Here is an 18,825-nt window from a genome sequence, read left to right as displayed (position 1 = left end):
TTCCCTATTTCTAAAAAATAAACCAAGAAGGTCAAATTAAAATAAGAGAGTAGTCCGATGCTCATTAAAATTTTGTATTTTTCTCGTTTCTAAAATATAACCAATTTTTCTAAAAATTAGGTTTTCCTTATTTCTAAAAACTAATAAAGAAGGCCAACTCAAATAACAGAGCAGTACAAAAAAGTTTATAAAAATGGATTAAAAAAACTAGAAAATTTGAAATAACCGACAAGGTAAAAAAAACATAGAAGTTCAAACTTGAAAACGCTAGAAGTTCAATTTGAAATAACCGAGAAGGTCAAAAAAACCAAGAAGTTCAAATTTAAAAACCTAAAAAAATTGTTGGCTTATTTAAACCCATATTTTCCTAAGAAGTTCAATGTAAAATGAGAGAGAAGTTCGAAAGTTAAAAAAACTTAGATGTTTTCTCATCACTAAATAATAAAATGAACAAATTCAAAAAAAGGAAAAACTAAAGTTTCAAAAGAATTTTCTCATTTTAAAAGGCAAGGTCCAATTTTGTTGTTGTTATAAGTTCAAGTCCTCGGTCGGAGAAAGTTTAAAAAATTATTGTGCGAGAGGTTTGTACAAAAGGATTATCATTTGTGTAACAATGACGAATGAATGAGAAAAAAACAAACGAAAATACGTCACAGAAGTTCAACATGAAAACAGCAGGAAGTTCAACTACTACGCTAAATGAATTTTAGATGAAAATCTTTAAAAACTATCGCGAGTATGAAAAAATGATCAACATGGGAAAGTTGCGTGTTTACATCAGCTTTCCATCGATATATCACTTGCTCAATTCCGGTGAGTGTTCCGGTGAGTGGATGGAGAGCTGCGAGCAAAAAAATAAACCTAGAAGTTCAAATTTAACGAAGGGGCTCGATGTCTATCAAAAAGTAGGATTTTTTCCGTTACTAAAAGAAATAAAACCAGGAAGTCCAAATTAGAAAGATGGGAGAAGTTCGATGATTATAGAAAACTCATATTTCCCTCGTTATTAAAGAATGGAAAACAAGAAGTTCAAAAATTAAATAACAAGAAGTTCAATTTTTTTAAAAATAGAGCGCTTCAAAATTTCATAAAAAAGATTAAGAAAAAATCAGGAAGTCCATATTAAAAAGATGGAGAAGTTCGATGATTATAAAAAACTCAGATTTTCCTCGTTATTAAAGAGTGGAAACAGGAAGTTCAAAAATAAAAAACAAAGAATTACAACTTTTAAAAATAGAGTGCTTCAAAATTCATAAAAAATATATTGAGAAATTCAAATTAAAATTCATAAAAAATTCAGATATTTTCACGTAACCGAGAGAAGTTCAGATTGATAACTGTCAGAAATTCGTGTACTACACCGTGTGCATTTTGTATTAAAAAGAATAAAAAAAGCAAAGACTAAAAGTTTTGTTGCTATAAGTTCAAGTCCTCGGTGGGAGAAAGTTAAAAAAAATATTGTGAGAGAGGTTTGTACAAAAGGAATATCAATTGTGTAACACTGACGAATGGATGAGAAAATTACAAACGAAAATACGTCAGAGAAGTTCAACGTGAAAACAACAGGAAGTTCAACTACTACACTGAATGAATTTCAGATGAAAAACTTTTAAAAACGTCGCGAGTATGAAAAAATGATCAACACGGGAAAGTTGCGTATTTACAGCAGCTTTCCATCTGTATATCAGTTCCTCAATTTTGGTGAGTGTTTCGGTGAGTGGATGGAGAGCTATGAGAAAAAAAGCACATGAAAACAGAGTGAAGTTCAAGTAGACATACCGAGAAGTTCAAGTTCTTCATCCGGTGCATTTTCGGAGAATCTGTTTTGCGACAAAGGCAGAACGCATGATCTCGTTGTTTTCAAAATTACTTGAAAATGGCTAGGAATCAGAGAAAACCATCAACATGAAAAAGTTTCGCATTTTCCGTAGCTTTTCAAGGGTATATTATTTGCCCCATCCCGATAAAGTTTGTAGAAACTACGGCCAAAAAACGATTTTAGCCATTTTCAAAATAGACTTAAAACAGTAAGGAATTGGGAGAAATAATATATACCAAAAAGTTTCGCATTTCCTCAAGCTTTCCAACGCCATATCATTTGCTACATTCGGACGTACAGTTAAAAAGTTAGCTTGAAAATACGAACTCGGTGCAACTTGGACCGTTTTATAAATCACTTTTAAACCGTTCAAAATTAGAAAAAAACTTTCAATATGAAAAAGTAGCGCATTTTCATAATCTTTTCAAGGCCATATCGTTTGCCTCAATTGGATTAGCCGTTTAGAAATGCCATTGAAAATACGAACTCGGCTGTTCGGTTTCCGAAATATTACAATTTTCCAAATTACTCTTTAACCATAAGGAATTACAGAAAACTATCAACATGTGGAAGGAGTGGTTTTGCATCATCTTTCCAACGCCATATTATTTGCCTCATTCCGATAAACGGTTTAGAAATGCGATGGAAAATACGATTCACGTTTTTTGTATGAAGGAAAAACGGTTTTCAAAACCGCTCTTAAACCGCATACATTTTGCCAAAAATTCAACTTGGGTCATGATAGTCGTGTCCATAGCTTTCCAACCGTATATCGCAAGCCCCATTTGGAAACTTTTTAGCTGAAGTTCAACCTAGTACTCGGGGAAGGTCAGACGCGTTACTCGGGAAGTTCAGGTTGTGATCAGAATATTATTCTGATCCCGTGATCAGAATAGTGTTTATGTGTGTGTGTGTGTGTGTATATGTGTGTGTGTGTGTATGTGTGTGTGTGTGTGTGTGTATGGAATTAGAATAACTATTTGGATCCAAAGTCAGCCCTATATATAGGGTAGCACTATTCTGATCCTGGGATCAGAATAACTATTTGAATCACGTCACGCCCTATATAGAGCGACCGGGTTGTTCCCGAACTACCCAACCCGCTGCAGAAAAAAGTCCCACACTACCAAAAAAAGACACATCGTGACATTTTGGGCTGAACGAAAAAATTATGTCATACTTATGACACTTCTATGACGATAATTGTGACAAAACTAGGTATCATCATAGATGTGGTGGGCTCCTACTTCTATCACAAAAAATCATGACAGAAAATGGGCTTTTCGTCCCGGGCGGGTCGGAGACGCAACTGCATGACCTTCTTTGGGCCGTCCATGAAGGAGAAAACCATGGTAGAAGCGAGGGCGAGGAAAATTTCGGGGGAGTCCCCGGTTATGGTGGGTGGTCGGGGGCCGAGCGATGCGCGTTTCTCTCGTACGTACGTGCGTGTGTGCGAGGCGTTGGGCTCTAACTGAACCCGAGCGAGGTGTTGGGCTCTAACTGAACCCGAGCGATTGCACTGCAGGCTACGCGTTACTGAACCTGAGCGATCGATCGATCCCTTGCTGTTAACTGAACCCGAGTGATTACTTCACTACTGCTGCTAACTGAAGCTAGTCGATGCTGCCTCTGGATGAACAGTGAGCGTTGTTGGGGGGTTTGGATGAACAGTTCCCGGTGGGGGGTTGGATGAACAGGACCCCGTGGTAGTAGAGGCCGTTGCCGCTGGATGAACAGTACCCCCGATCGATCGAGTCGGTGGATGAACAGGACCCTGTGGAGGGCTGGATGAACAGGACCCCGTGGAGGGCTGGATGAACAGAACGATCCCGTGGAGGGCTGGATGAACAGGACGACCCCGTGGAGGGCTGGATGAACAGTAGCCCGTGGAGGGGTGGTTGAACAGGACCCCGTGGAGAGGGCTGGTTGAACAGTAGCCGGTGGAGGAGCGCGCGGTGGAGGCTGGATGAACAGGAGCCCGTGGATGAACAGTCGCAGGTGGAGGCAGGAGGAGGTTGACGGTGGATGAACAGTAGCCCACGGAGGCTGGAGGAGGTCGACGGTGGAGATGAATAGTATCCCGTGGAGTCCCGTTTTGCGGTACGCCACACCCCTCCCGATGAACAGGACCCCCGTTTCGACCGTAGCGCTCCAACACAAGTCCGTTTCCTCCATTTTGCGGTACGCCACACCCTCCCGATCAACAGGACCCCGTTTCGACCGTAGGAGGTCCGTTTCTCTGTTTTGCGGTACGCCAGACCCCTCCCGATGAACAGGATCCCGTTTCGACCCTGGCCGGTCGAACACAAGGCCATTTCCTCCATTCTGCGGTACGCCAGGCCTCGTTTCCATCGGCTGTTCCGTCCAAGCCGGTTGGCTCCCGATGAACAACACGCGTTCCATTGCCTCCCGATGAACACGACGCATTCCGTTGCCTCCCCATGAACACGATGACGACGCAGTTTCTCCGTTCTGACCCAGCCATGTACACGAGCCCTGGCCGTACGTATGCGTGAGTAGGCGTTCGAGACCCCGCCCGTATGTACGTACGTGGTCGTATTTTCTTTCTTGCACCCTGGCCGTTGTACGTACGTGTACATGCTACGTGCGCGCCTCTACTACGACACGTGCACGCCTCTACTACAACACGCGCCCTTCCTTACACGGCCACGGTTCATCGCTGCAGCCTGCAGATAGACTGATCGTATGTAGACACACGTACACGACCAGAATGACAACGCTACGTACGCTTCGACTAGGTGGGTCCCGACTGTCAGGCACTTCTGTGCGAAGATGTAGCTGGTGGGTCCTAGTAGGCAGGGCGAATATTTTTTTTTGCTCGTAATATGGACGCACTTCCTTGCATGCGAAGATATAGCTGGTGGGTCCCAGCAGTCAGGGGTGAAACGTTTTTTTCGCGAAATACGGTGGCCCGTCCGGTGGGTCCCTGCTGTCAGGTGGAGGAATCATTATTTTCCACGTAATAAGGAGGCACTTCCTTGCTGCGGCTGTGGACCCAGCTATCAGCCTCTCCACGTACAGTACTCTTCCGATGTAAGTCGTTAGTTGACCACATTGACCACACCGCGCCGAGAGCACCAGGGCAGTGGACGACAGCGAGGCCTGGGAAGGGGACGACGCGGAACCGGGGAAGATGCGACAGTGGATGCCCACGCGAAGGGGAGTACGTGGGTTGACTGCTTCGGCTGCGGTGTGAGGTTGTCGTCGCCGGAGAACAACAGGAGGTGCGGGTGAGTATAGAGGGATGGCATGGCCAGCGGTGGCAGCACAGCCGGACACGGGAGGCAGGAGCAGGCGGCACGGCCGACGCTTGTTTGGGCGGCTGGAGCAAGAAGACCAGAGGTTGAAGAATCACTACGGCCGTTGGATGGACATCGTACGGTCACTAGGGCTAGAATTGTTCATATTGACTAAGTTTACAAAGCCCTCTGTCCCCGTCATCTTAGTAGGCCCACAAGTCAGCCTCCCACTATGGTGGGTCCCAGCTAGCAGGGGTATTCATTTTTTGTGCGTAATAACGAGGCACTTCCTTGCGTGCGAAGATATAGCTGGTGGGACTGACCTCTCAGCGGGGGAACGTTTTTTCGCGAAATACAGAGGCCCTTCTGTTGGGTCCCAGTGTCAGATTTCGGGTTCCGGCAAAACTCTTGAGGTTCGAACACTGGGGTGCGCATGAAGATCTCTCTCTCCCTAGATCGCTCTCGCAACCATCGCAAGGCCTAGCTCGACGAACCCAAAGAACAGGAGACACAAGAGTTTATACTGGTTCGGGCCACCGATGTGGTGTAATACCATACTCCAGTGTGGTGTGGTGGATTGCCTCTTGGGCTGAGGATGAACAATTACAAGGGAAGAACAGCCTCCTGAGGAGAGGTGTTCTTGTGCTTGGTGAACTTGTGTGGCTGAGGATCCGATCAAGATGCCTCCTATGGTGGTGGCTAGTCCTATTTATAGAGGCCCTAGTCCTCTCCCCAAATATTGAGCGGGAAGGGATCCCACAACGGCCAAATTCGAAGGGGGACAACTAGTACAAGTTATCCTGACTAAAGGTGGTCTTCGCTTGCCAAAGTCTCTGGTGGTGACGCCGCCTTGGGCTCCACGGTGACCTCCATCCTGTCGTCCTGCTGGTCTTGGTCTCGTTGCACCGATATGGAAACCTTTTCCTGATGCCTCAGGACTCCTCGCCTGCGCTTGCCTTCTCTAGCACCAAAGAGGAAACGAGGACACTACGCGCGCTGGCGCCTGCCTGGTGCCCGCTGGCTCCAGTCGTCATGGCTTGTGTCACAGGAACCTCGTGAGGTGTCCCTCGCCTTGATCTCTCCGCCCCTCACGAGCCGGCCTGGTGAGGCCGTTCCCGAGGAGGTCTTGTGTCGTCCGCCTCGCGAGGCTTGGCCCCTCGCGAGGGTCTTGAGTGTTTGCTAGTGAAGATGGGCCGTACAGGGCCACTGGTGGAGCCACGCTGTGGGCCGCAGGCAGGAAAGTCTGGGGACCCCCGTTCCCAGGACGCCGATAGTAGCCCCCGGGCCCAAGGCGCGCTCGGACTTGGCTTCGAGGCGAAGCCAAAGGGAAAGTGCGGAGCGCCGCGAGCCCCAACAGCCTGCGGCCCCGCTTGACGCGTGGCGATTGATTGGACGTGGGCATCTCCGCTTCCCCACGCTGCCTCGGCAACTGCCCGTCTGACAAAAGGCTGGCGCGGGCAACGCTTGCCTTCATTACTTTCCTTCGTCTTGCTCCAGATCCCCTTTCTCGCTCCTTGCTTCCGTAATCTCCAGATCTGCTTCAATCCCCTTCCGAGCCAGCTACCAATGGCGCCCCGGAAGGTCAAGGCTTCTTCATCGCCCGCCTGGTACGATCCGGCTCTGGACGCGCCCAATGTCTCAGAGAAGAACCTTGCCGCCACGCGCCTGCTGACGACGGGGGAGAACAACAAGAAGGGGAAGACCGAGCTCCGGGCTGGCTCCGCCGAGCCGGAGGCTTCGAATAGCACCTTCTACCCCTTCTTTATGAGCAGCGTCGTCGCGGGCCTGGTTCGCCCCTTCTTCGACTTCTTCTATGCCGTCCGCCATTATTACAGGTTACAGGCCCTCCATCTCCATCCCAACTCCGTTCTTCTCTTGTCGATCTTTGCCTTCTACTGTGAGGCGTATGTCGGGGTGGTGCCGTCCGTGGCTCTGCTGCGCCACTTCTTCTTCCTCCGGATCAACAACGGCCACACCTCTGGGTGCGCCAACTTTATCGCAGCCGGCAAGGCCAACGCGATCTCGAAGGCCGGAAAGAAGGCCGATGGCTTCAGGGGCAAGTGGGTCATGATGGATGCCAAGTGTGTCCACCCACGATTGAAGCTGCCGACGAAGATGCCCCAGTCTGACGAGGGGTGGTCCCGCGTGAAGCTTACTGACGACCGGGCGAAGTCGGTGCTGGAGAAGATGACCGCCGACCTAAAGCCGGGCAATGCGAAGGCGGCAAAGCTGATGGGGACCATGCTCCTGAGGGAATTCCTAATGTTGCGGGTGGCTCCTCTCCAGGCGCGCTCCCGCCCCTTGTGGACGCTGGGGGGCGAAGAAGACAAGCTTCGCCTGAGTCCGGAGGCCTTGCCTGACGAGGAGCTGGCTGTGGCTCTCCGCCTCTTGGTCGGGGACGACCAAGAGTATCCGCCGAGTGCCTCTGTTCCCTTGTTCCTTCGTAAGGACGCGGCGTAAGTTATGGCCACCATGCCCACCTTTGACGGGCGCGGCCTGGTGCCTCCGGTGCCCCCTGGGGTCCCGGTGGCGACGGCACCGATGGACGTGTCTTCTGGCGATTCCCGCAGGGAGGAGGAAGGGGAGGAGGGTGAGGAGTGCGACTCGGAGGCGACCCCCGAGGGGATGGGGGAGACCTTCCCCTTGCGCAAGGCCGACATCCTCCGCACCCTGCCTGATGACGATGACGAGGCCGGCGTCCTCCCGGAGAGAGGGGAGCCGCCCGTGGTTCCGACGAGGGGTAGGTTGGTGCTGATCTCCCGAGTTGACACTCCTGCTCTGACTCCGTCTGGAGCTGCTTCCAGCCCATCTGCTGTGTCGGTGTCAAAACCGGCGGATCTCGGGTAGGGGGTCCCGAACTGTGCGTCTAGGATCGATGGTAACAGGAGACGTGGGACACAACGTTTACCTAGGTTCGGGCCCTCTCTATGGAGGTAATACCCTACTTCCTGGTTGATTGATCTTGATGAATATGAGTATTACAAGAGTTGATCTACCACGAGATCGTAATGGCTAAACCCTAGAAGTCTAGCTTGTATGACTATGGTAATGAATATCCTGATCCGGACTAAGCCCTCGGTTTATATAGACACCGGAGGGATCTAGGGTTACATAAGGTCGGTTACAGAGAAAGGAAATCTTCATATTTGGTCGCCAAGCTTGCCTTCCACGCCAAGGAGAGTCCCATCCGGACACGGGTGAAGTCTTCGGTCTTCGTATCTTCACAGCCCATCAGTCCGGCCCATAGCTAACAGGCCGAACGCCTGAGGACCCCTTAGTCCAGGACTCCCTCAGTAGCCCCGAACTAGGCTTCAATGACGAGGTGTCCGGCGTGCAGATTGTCTTCGGCATTGCTTACGGCTTCGGTCGTTTTAACTCGTTTGCCCTCTATCCACTTAGTGAATTTATCCACCATAACCAGCAGATACTTTTTCTTATGGCTTCCCCCTTTTAAGGGGTCCGACCATATCGAGCCCCCAGACCGCGAAGGGCCAAGTGATGGGGATCGTTTGTAGGGCGGTGGGTGGCATATGGCTTTGGTTGGCGAAAAGCTGACATCCGACGCAACATTGGACAAGGTCCTGTGCGTCCGCTCGGGTCGTTGGCCAACAGAAACCTGTACGAAAGGCTTTGCTTACGAGGGCCCGAGCCACGGCGTGGTGACCGCCAAGACCAGCATGAATTTCAGCCAAGAGCTGCCGCCCTTCGTCCTCAGAGATACATCTTTGAAGTACTCCGGTAGCGCTCTTCTTGTAGAGTTCTCCGTCGTGAACTTTGTAGGCTTTCGAACGCCGAACAATGCGGCGGGCCTCATTCTGGTCCTCAGGGAGTTCTCGCCTATTAAGGTAGGCCAAGAAGGGTTCGGTCCATGGGGCAATGACTGCCATGATAAGATGGGCTGATTGTGTTATTTCGGTGGCTGAGCCCCCAATGGTGTTAGTGTGTTCGGGATCTGGGGATGTGGTCGGATCCGGACTGGTGTTGCCGCTCTCCCCTTGCCACACCACGGAAGGTTTAAAAAGCCTTTCCAGAAAGGTGTTAGGTGGGACGGGGTCACGCTTGGCGCCGATGCGAGCAAGGACGTCCGCCGCTTGATTGCTTTCTCGAGCCACATGATGGAACTCAAGCCCCTCGAATCGAGCTGACATTTTAAGAACGGCATTACGATAAGCTGCCATCTTTGGATCTTTGGCGTCAAAGTCTCTATTTATTTGAGATATTGCGAGGTTTGAGTCCCCGTGCACTTCCAGGCGTTGTATGCCCATGGAGACGGCCATCCGAAGTCCATGTAATAAGGCCTCATATTCGGCTGCGTTGTTGGAGTCTGTATATAATATTTGGAGTACGTACTGCACTACGTCTCCGGTGGGCGACGTTAACACGACACCCACTCCTAATCCTGCCAGCATTTTGGAACCATCAAAATACATGACCTAGTTGGAATACGTGTCGTACTCTTTAGGGAGGTCGGCCTCTGTCCATTCGGCGACGAAGTTAGCTAGTACTTGGGATTTAATGGCTCGACGCGGTTTGTATATTATGTCAAATGGAAGGAGCTCAATGGCCCATTTGGCAATCCGGCCCGTAGCATCGCGGTTGTTTATTATGTCGTTGAGTGGTACCTCGGAGGCCACCGTGATCAAACACTCCTGAAAGTAGTGTCGTAGCTTCCAGGATGCCATGAAGACCGTGTATGCTATCTTTTGGTAATGAGGGTACCGGGATTTGCATGGTGTGAGGACAGTGGACACGTAATATACTGGCTTCTAAAGCGGGAATTTGTGTCCATCCTGTTCTCGCTCGACAACGAGCACGACGCTCACCACTTGGTGTGTTTTCGATATATATAATAACATGGGTTCGCTGATGTTCGGCGCGGCCAGGATTGGGTTGCTTGCCAAAAGGGCCTTTATTTCCTCCAGTCCGGCCGTTGCCGCGTCCGTCCACTCGAAGTGGTCGGTGCGTCGGAGAAGGCAGTAGAGTGGCAGGGCTTTTTCTCCCAATCTGGAGATAAAGCGGCTTAAAGCTGCCACACATCCCGCAAGCTTTTGGACCTGTTTAAGGTCCGTTGGCATAGCCAATTGTGGCAAAGCTCGGATTTTGGCTGGATTTGCCTCAATTCCTCTATTGGAAATGATGAAGCCCAGCAGTTTTTCGGCGGGGACGCCGAAAACACATTTTTCTGGATTGAGCTTGATGTCATATGCATGGAGGTTGTCGAACGTGAGACGTAGATCGTCTATTAGTGACTCGACGTGCCTAGTTTTGATGACGACGTCATCCACGGATGCTTCAACTGTCTTGTCGATCTGTTTCTCCAAGCATGTTTGAATCATGCGTTGGTAAGTGGCGCCAACGTTTTTGAGCCCGAAAGGCATAGTGTTGAAGCAGAAAGGCCCATATGGGGTAATGAATGCCGTTGCGGCTTGACCGGACTCCTTCATTTTTATTTGATGGTATTCGGAATATGCGTCGAGGAAGCATAGTGAGTCATGCCCTGCGGTAGCATCAATGATCTGATCAATGCGGGGGAGGCGGAAGGGATCCTTAGGGCAGGCCTTGTTGAGGTCTATGAAATCGACGCACAGGCGCCAGGATTTATCCTTCTTTGGCACCATCACCAGGTTTGCTAGCCAGTCCGGGTGTTTTATTTCTCTAATGAATCTGGCCTCGATTAGCTTGGCTAGCTCCTCCCCCATAGCTTGACGTTTAGGTTCTGAAAAGCGCCGCAGTGTTTGCTTGACCGGTTTATATCCCTTCAATATATTGAGGCTGTGTTCCGCCAACTTGCGTGGGATTCCTGGCATATCAGAAGGGTGCCAGGCGAATATATCCCAGTTCTTGCGCAGGAACTCTCGTAGCGCGGCGTCAACCGTTAGGTCTAATTGTGCACCAATGGATGTTGTCTTCTTGGGGTCCGTTGGATGGACTTGGAATTTGACTATTTCTTCTGCCGGTTTGAAGGAGGTGGATTTGGGTCGTTTGTCTAGGATTACGTCGTCCCTGTCCACCGTGGAGCGCAGTGTGGTTAATTCTTCGGCCACGAGGACCTCAGATAATGCCTCAAGGGCTAAGTCTGCGGTTTTGTTTTTGGCGTGGAGCGCTATGTCTGGATCACTGGCGAGAGTAATTATGCCATTGGGCCCGGGCATCTTAAGCTTCATGTACCCGTAATGAGGTATAGCTTGGAAGCGTGTAAATGCATCTCGCCCCAAGATAGCATGATATCCGCTGTTGAAAGGGGCCACTTGGAAGGTTATCTCTTCGGACCGGTAATTCTCCGGCGTGCCGAATACCACGTCAAGTGTGATTTTTCCCGCACACCGAGCCTCCCGACTGGGAATAATTCCTTGGAAGGTCGTGCTGCTTTGCTCGATGCGGCTCCTGTCTATTTCCATTTTGCGGAGTGTATCCTCATAGATGAGGTTTAATCCGCTGCCGCCGTCCATGAGGACCTTGGTGAGCCGAAAGCTGTCCACAATTGGACTGAGGACCAAGGCGTCTGGTGCTCGGACTGTCCTGTACTTTGGTTCGTCACCGGCATTAAAAGTTATAGCCGTGTCATTCCAAGGGTTTATTGCTGCAATTTGGCAGACTTCGGCAAGTTCGCGGAGTGCCCTTTTGCGCCTATTGTTTGAAGCAAATGTATCGAAGACCTTTAATACTTTGAGGTTGTTGTCTTCCGGGGGGTGTTGTTCTGGGATGTTCTTGGTGAGGATATCCTCGCCGCTCTTGGCCACTTGCCGGAGTACCCAACATGCTCTAAGGCTGTGGGTTGGCGTGTTATCCGGTGTTGTATGTATTCTGCATGGCCCATCGAGCCATCCTTCCAGAACGGTTCCGCGCCCCATGATGGGTTTGTATCTCTTTACTATTGGGCCGGGCGTGCCACGAGGGTGCGCCCTTTTCGTCTGAACAAGGGGTTGAGTGGGGACCGATGATTCCCAGCAGGCCGCCTGAGTCTTCCAGGCGCTTTCCATTGCGCTGTACTTTTGTACGATAGTTGTCAAGTCAACAAAGTGTAAAATGCGGCGACGATTGATGGCATTAAGGATTCCTTCGTCCATGCAGTTGTTGCGGAACGCTGAGACCGCGTCTTCGTCATGGCAATCTTTTATCTTGTCTTTGACAAGGAGGAATCTGGCCCAGAAGTGATGGACCGTTTCCTGAGATTGCTGTTGTATGCTCATTAGAGCGCTTATGTTCTGGTGGGTGGGTGGATTTAAATCCGAACCTTGGCCCAACTTTGGATCCGGAGTCTGAAGATCTTCCGGAATTAACAGTTCGGGCTCCGAGATATCAACTGATTTTTCAGGCTTGCCATCCGATTCTATGTTCGGAGTACAAGGTGTGTCTTTCTGCCGGTGGGTGTCTGGCTCTTCGAGATCGGAGATCCGAACATAGTTCATCCTCAACATAGAGGAAGAGTTGTCTTGCTCCTTGACTACCGCTATCTGGTGGGTGATCGACGGAGTTTTCATCTCTCTTTGGTCGGGTTTTAGCCCAATCTGATCGTAGTCTGTAGCGACTCCCAAGGCGGCGATGCGATCTAGGAGTTCGTTTAAGGACGATAGCTCCGTCGGATCCATCCGTTTGGAGTGTTCAGGATCAACGCGGAGGCGATTTTTGATGACTCGAGAGGTCATCATCGGCTTAAGGGCCGGACAGGCGGTCATGACGAAGCCGCCCAGTTGGAGGGTTTGGCCTGGGGCCAGGGTTCCTCCGGAGGTAATATTTTCCTTGACAACAAGGCGAGCCATCAACCCTTTCGACGACGGCATAGTGGAACTCTCAATGAAAGCACCAATGTCGGTGTCAAAACCGGCGGATCTCGGGTAGGGGGTCCCGAACTGTGCGTCTAGGATCGATGGTAATAGGAGACGGGGGACACAATGTTTACCCAGGTTCGGGCCCTATCTATGGAGGTAATACCCTACTTCCTGCTTGATTGATCTTGATGAATATGAGTATTACAAGAGTTGATCTACCATGAGATCGTAATGGCTAAACCCTAGAAGTCTAGCTTGTATGACTATGGTAATGAATATCCTGATCCGGACTAAGCCCTCCGGTTTATATAGACACCGGAGGGATCTAGGGTTACATAAGGTTGGTTACAGAGAAAGGAAATCTTCATATTTGGTAGCCAAGCTTGCCTTCCACGCCAAGGAGAGTCCCATCCAGACACGGAAGTCTTCGGTCTTCGTATCTTCACAGCCCATCAGTCCGGCCCATAGCTAACAGGCCGGACGCCCGAGGACCCCTTAGTCCAGGACTCCCTCAGCTGCCCCTTCTTCCACTCCTGGAGCCCGCGCGCACGCGCCTCAGGCTGCGAGGCTCTCGGGCTTCAAGCTTAACAAGCGGAGGGACTACGCCGCGGTGGACCAGTAAGTGTTCTTGTCCCGCCTCGTTCTTTCTTATGCTGCTAATCCTTGACGCCGCTCCGTTGTGCAATTAGGCCGACGCCCGCGGTGAAGAAGAGGAAGGAGGAAGCGGTGGTGCTGCTCGGGGCCAATTTGCATGCTGCGGCTGCGTCTCCCTCCATGGAGAAGGGCAGCGTCGGCGCTCGCGCCTCTCCGGCTCGATCGTCCTCGCGAGGCTTGGGGAGCGTCCTCGGGAAGAGTCAGCCCCCGTGGCCCCGCTGGCTCCGGAGGTGCCAGCGTCCGGCTCGGACGCCGAGGTCCCCAAAGCTCAGGAGCTTCCTGCCTCCCAGGCCATGGTGACGACGTCGCCTCCTCCCCCTTCTGCCACACTGCTATCTCCGGGTCCTTCGGCCTCCCCTGACGGTTTGGAGTGCGCTCTTTCTGCGATGACCCTGCTGCGAGAAGATCTTCAAGGCACCGACCGTCGCCTGGTGGCCGGGCGCCTAGAGCTGGTCTCTAGCTGGCTTCACTCCAATGTGTCTGTCCGGGCGACGCTGAGCCAGGCTGCTGCGGACTCCAAGAAGGACAGGGAGGCCGTCGCCCAAGCTGTGGCCGCCCGCGAGGTGGCGCTGAAGGATGCCGGGGCCACCCAGGACCGCTGCCGGTTGCTGGAGGCCGAGCTGGAGACCGCATGGAGGGAGCGCGCGAAAGAAACCCGAGGCCGCAAGGCGGAGGAGGAGAAGATGAAGGCCCGAGAGGACGCCGTCAGGGATCGTGACGTTGAGCTGGAGCAGTTAGCGAAGGCGCAGGCCACAGAGCGCAGCCGGCTGGAGGAGCTGGAGCAGAAGCTGGATGCGGAGAAGGCCGAGCTTGAAGCCAAGGCGAAGGTCCTGGCTGAGGACCGCGAGGCCTTCAAGCTCCTTGAGGAGAGGTCTCGGACGGCGCTGCGGTCACTCTACGAGAAGGGCTTGGAGGAGCCGCCGGCGACGAGGGCCCCGCCCAGCTGCTTCCTTATCTGGTCGATGCGCTTGAGGACGTCGTGAGCGGTATTGGCCCCATGGCGGAGGAAGAAGCCCGCGTTCTTTCCTCAGCCGCGTTGACGCGCGTCTTCAGCCACCTCCATCTTCGCGACCCTGCCACCCGCCTTGACGAGCTGCTGGAGCCTGTTGACGACGAGCATTGCGCGGCCGCTGCCACTGCCGTGAAGGGTCAGGTGGAGGCCCTGCTGAAGAAGTTCCGCGCCTTCGCTCCCACGCCTTCGACCGGCGGTGGTACTGATCATGCAACTCCGGCTGGTGGTACAGGTGAAGTCGATGCCGTTGAAGAAGAAGCATCCCTTGCAAGCGACGGCGGTGTCCAGGGATGATGACTTGCTGGCGGCTCCTTTCCTGCTTAACTCCTACAACATGTACCATGCCTTGTGGAGGCGTTTCAACTTGCGTTTGGTATTGGGAGAACAATATGTCTTGTAATATTTGCTTGAGATTTTGCGATTTCCTTCCCATTTGCTTTACGTTCTACGTCGGCAGGGCCCGACCCTGCGCATACCTCAGCCGCCGTTGGGTCGTCCGGATCACCAGGACGAGACCAAGGAGTGAGGGGCTACGTGGCCAGTTAGGCTCCTGAGTCGCGATGCTCAGGAGTCCCCCTTGACGCGCAAACAGCTTATGGAAAGGAGATGCAAGAGTAGGTCTAGTGTTCTACGTCGGCAGGGCCCGACCCCGCGCATACCTCAACCGCCGTGGGGTCGTCCGGATCACCAGGATGAGACCAAGGAGTGAGGGGCTACGTGGCCAGTTAGGCTCCTGAGTCGCGATGCTCAGGAGTCCCCCTTGACGCTCAAACGACCTTCATACATTTGCCCTCGCTGAGGCTCGGCTCGGGAGGGGGGCGCGAAGACCAGGTCCGGGGGACCTGGCAGGGTGGCGTACGCTTTGGCGTGACCTGAGCGCAGCCCCCGTGCCCAGCCCCCTCGCGCGACTCTCCCGAGGGGAGGTGTTGCAATGAGGCTAGACACTGACCTCAAGGGCTCCCTGAGATTGATACGGCCATGCGGCCGCCCTCAGTTGTTTATCACCAGCACGGAGCATAGAGCTTCCGCACTTGCACGGGCATAGCCGCTCCTCGGCAGTGTCGACGGCCAGCGCGGAGCATGGTGCTTCCTGGTACGTGGGAGGGGACTCCCTACTGCGGAGATCCCCCGGGGCGTGTATAGCCCCGCCCTGACACATGGCTTGCACGGCAGGGCTAGACGAGGTGTGTCTGGGCACTCATGAGCCAGCGCGGGACTCACGAGGCCCTACCTCAAGGCGGTTTGCGCCTGGTCTTGATTCTTGATGGCTGTGGTGTTCCTGCGAGATGGTTAGGCAACCTGCGCCGAATGAATTTCCTGAGGTTATCACACGAGAAGGCTAAGCACCAACGACCCCAGGAGGTGACGTGAACGGTGCCGGCCCGCCAGACAGAGCTCAACCGTTGGATTTATCGACGCTGCAGGGACGGGCCCGAGCACAGATGCCGTGCCTAGCCTTCTTATACGAAGGATCCTGAAGAAAGGCGATCGGCGCGCGGCTCCCAAGGTGGGTGACAATCAAGCAGGTGATAACCATAGATAGATCATGCATGGAAAGCAAACTAGCTTAGGAAAATGCAAGAACGATACATGCCGTTGGGTCGGACCGAGCGGCCTGGGGGTGATGCAGCCCGAGGGGCGCCCCAGCAGAGTAAGCTAAAGATGTAAAAGGATACATGCCGCAGGGATAGGCCCACGCGGCCTGCGAATGATGCAGCCCAGGGGGCGCTCCCAGCTAAATAAACTTGGAAAATGTCACCTGGTTCCGTTGTCGAAGGGGTGTTGGGATAGCTGAAGACGCGTGGCGAAGGGGTTGCTCCTCATGAGCCACCGGGGCCCTGAGCCTCGGGAGGCTCTGAGGGTCCAGGCGGCTCCTCGAGGAGCATCTCCATCTCCCCCAGGACTGCATAATGCCTGGCCTCCTGACCCACCAGGATGCTCCGCAGGTTGCGCTGGAAGGCGGCTGCCACGCTCGGCAGGCCGAATGGCACGCGAGCATAGCTGTGAGGTGGGCCCTTGCAGCGTCCCACGCGTGAAGGCCAGAAGAGCTCCTGAGATGCGGCCCTATTGAGCCCTGGGATGTTGACGCAGACGCGCAGCCCACCATCCTCGCCTGGATGGGGAGCTGCGCTAGGTGGGCGGCGGTCGCCGCGCACGGCTCTTGCATCCTGCAGCTCCTGAGTGACCTTGGTGATGAACTCCTTGGCGCCGGGCGCTCCTCGCCCGGTGTTCTCCTGAGGGAAACGTGCCGCAAAGCCCGCCTCCATGTGATGCCCGAGCGCCTCCCTCGTGATGTTGGCTAGGTCTGAGGCCCTCCAGAAGAGAGCCCCCGAGCCCTGCCCGAGGAGGGCGCTGGGCGCGCCTTCCTATGCGAGGGAGGGAGGCACCCCAGGCGCAGGCGCCGATCCTGATGTTGCGCCGCCAGAGCCCTGAGGCCCTGTGCGGAGTAGCTACTTCTTCTTCTTGAGGACGGCCTCAGGAGTGTACTGCGCACCATTGTTGTTGAGGTCTTCGATCGCTGCGGCTTGGAAGGCGCGCCGAGGGAACACACCGCATCTCTTTCTTCGCAGGGGATGGTGATGATCCCGCGGCTTCCTGGCATCTTGAGGACGTTGTAGCCATGGTGGGTCACCGCCATGAACTTGGCTAGGGCCGGATACCCGAGGATGGCGTTGTACGGCAGACGGATGTGAGCAACGTCAAAGTCGATGAGCTCGGTGCGGTAGTTGTCGAGCTGTCCGAAGGTGACAAGGAGGCGGACCTGCCCTATCGGCGTGGTGGAGCCGTCGGTCACTCCTGAGAAGGGCTTGGTTGGCTAAAGCTGACCGTATGGCGCTTGGAGGCTATCGAACGTCTCGACGGACAGGACGTTGAGCCCTGCGCCGCCGTCGATGAGGGTCTTGGTGACTTGCACGTTGCTGATGACGGGTGAGCAGAGCATTGGGAGGGCGCCAGCGGTGGCCGCGCACTTGAACTGATCCTCCGAGCTGAAGGTGATGGCGCACTTGGACCACCTGAGCGGGCGCATGGCCTCAAGCCTGGGAAGGGCTGCGTTCACCTCGCGAGCAAACTGCTTGAAGATGCGCTGAGAGGCTGGGCCTTGAGCTCCGCCCAGGATGCAGGCGATGGCGCGCGGTTCCTAGAAGCCCCCAGCACCCTCATCCTGATGGTGGTTGTCGTTCCTTCTTGGCGGTGGCGGCAGCGGAGGAAGGCCAGCCCTCCAGGCGCCCACACGATGTTGGTCCTGCCAGCGGTCCTCGTGAGGCCGGTTGCGCCACTCCTGGCGGGGGCCGCGATCGTCCCAGCGTCCTCCGCCTCGTCCTCCTCCTCGGTCGTAGCCCCGGTCGTTGCGCTCAAGGCGTCGACCGAGGCGTCCATCTCGAATGGCCCTGAGCTCTTGACAGTCACTGGTGTTGTGGCTGTGTACGTTGTGGAAGGTGCAGAACGGTCGGCTGCTCTTGAAGCGACGGGACGCGGATCGGCGGAAGGAAAGCTTCGGCGCACCCCTACCTGGTGCGCCAAATGTCGGATTTCGGGTTCCGGCAAAACTCTTGAGGTTCGAACACTAGGGTGCGCACGAAGATCTCTCTCTCCCTAGATCGCTCTCGCAACCATCTCAAGGCCTAGCTCGACGAACCCAAAGAACAGGAGACACAAGAGTTTATACTGGTTCGGGCCACCGATGTGGTGTAATACCCTACTCCAGTGTGGTGTAGTGGATTGCCTCTTGGACTGAGGATGAACAATTACAAGGGAAGAACAGCCTCCTGAGGAGAGGTGTTCTTGTGCTTGGTGAACTTGTGTGGCTGAGGATCCGATCAAGATGCCTCCTATGGTGGTGGCTAGTCCTATTTATAGAGGCCCTGGTCCTCTCCCCAAATATTGAGCGGGAAGGGATCCCACAACGGCCAAATTCGAAGGGGGACAACTAGTACAAGTTATCCTGACTAAAGGTGGTCTTCGCCCGCCAATGGCTCTGGTGGTGACGCCGCCTTGGGCTGCACGGTGACCTCCGTCCTGTCGTCCTGCTGGTCTTGGTCTTGTTGCACCAATATGGAAACCTTTGTCTGATGCCTCGGGACTCCTCGCCTGCGCTTGCCTTATTTAGCACCAAAGAGGAAACAAGGACACTGCGCGCGCTGGCGCCCGCCTGGCTCTAGTCATCATGGCTTGCATCACAGGAACCTCGCGAGGTGTCCCTCGCCTTGATCTCTCCACCCCTCGCGAGCCGACCTGGTGAGGCCATTCCCAAGGAGATCTTGTGTCATCCGCCTCGCGACGCTTGGCCCCTCGCGAGGGTCTTGAGTGTTT

The sequence above is a fragment of the Aegilops tauschii genome, chromosome 3 (genome assembly GCF_002575655.3).
Source record: "Aegilops tauschii subsp. strangulata cultivar AL8/78 chromosome 3, Aet v6.0, whole genome shotgun sequence".
Lineage (NCBI taxonomy): Eukaryota > Viridiplantae > Streptophyta > Magnoliopsida > Poales > Poaceae > Aegilops > Aegilops tauschii.
This window is presented reverse-complemented; position numbering follows the sequence as displayed.